The 1,162-nt window shown below is 43.3% G+C and overlaps 1 pseudogene; it reads right to left on the bottom strand.

The window, feature by feature from the left end:
• Positions 1 to 666: 666 nt before the first annotated feature.
• LOC142280260 (U2 spliceosomal RNA) lies at positions 667 to 873 on the bottom strand (annotated as a pseudogene).
• Between the last annotated feature and the right edge of the window lie 289 nt (positions 874 to 1,162).

Here is a 1,162-nt window from a genome sequence, read left to right on the forward strand (position 1 = left end):
GACAAGATTTTAGGGTGTATAAAAAGGGAGATTAGATCCCGTGATCCCAACGTATTGTTACACCTCTATAAATCACTTGTAAGGCTACATCTGGAATATGGGAACCAGTTTTGGGCTCCACATTTTAAAAAGGACATTCAGAAGTTAGAGTCAGTTCAAAGGTGGGCAACTAGACTACTACAAGGAATGGAAGGCCTCCCATATGATGACAAGTTGAAAAAGTTATTAAGTGATTATTGGCTGCAATGGGGCTTTCTGGCTGGTGCCAGCCTCTCTTCTTAGCACACAGGAACCACAATCCCTACACCATGCTTCAATGGATTCTCTCATCCCAGCCCAGTAAAACTACATATTTTACACAGTCATAAGCAGCCAAAAGGGATCTATTCTATTCAATTGCAAATGATCTAGATAAGACTGAGAATAAGATACTGCACGGGACATAGCAGAGTTGGTCAAGTTGAGTGGAGATGAGTTTGCTATTTGGCACAGCTTTTTGCATCAATAAAGCAAGTAAAAGGTGTGAAAGATAAAAAAAAGGGTGAAAGTGTGAAAAGTGAATTGGCCAAATTGAGGTGCATATAAAGTTTTTGCTTTCTTTCAATTCACTAATGGGGCTCATTTGAATCAGGTGAATTGAGTTCTGCTTTTGGAAACTGGGTTAAGAAGGGGTGCACCGGTCCTGGAGGTACTGCAATACCAGGTCAATGCGTGGAGTGGACAGAGCAAGATTTTTTCCATCTCCTTGTTCTAAAAATCCATTTAATATATGGTCCCCAGAGAGGGGACGTATCAGATATTAAACTGATAAGAACAGATTTAATTTTTTTTTTTTTCTGTTTATCAGTAGGACTTCAAAATAACAAAGGTGATCGCCTCCCGTTGCCTGGGAACCGTCCAGGCACAAGAGGGCTATGTGTCACCAGAAGGCGCACACACTTCCTCAAGGCCGGCAGACGTGCAATCCCAGGCATCTTCCAGTACCGACCAAGGTAGCGTCCTCCGAAACTACACTTGATCTTAGCCAAAAGGCCGAGAAGCTATAACCCGAATTGGTTACGGCCTTGAGTGGCACCCTGGCCTATACCGGACACATCTTAGGGAGAGGGAGACAAACCCACGCCTACAGAAGACATTTTGTCACCCAAGCCAACCCTTGAAA

The sequence above is a fragment of the Anomaloglossus baeobatrachus genome, unplaced genomic scaffold (genome assembly GCF_048569485.1).
Source record: "Anomaloglossus baeobatrachus isolate aAnoBae1 unplaced genomic scaffold, aAnoBae1.hap1 Scaffold_45, whole genome shotgun sequence".
NCBI classification, from domain to species: Eukaryota; Metazoa; Chordata; class Amphibia; order Anura; family Aromobatidae; genus Anomaloglossus; species Anomaloglossus baeobatrachus.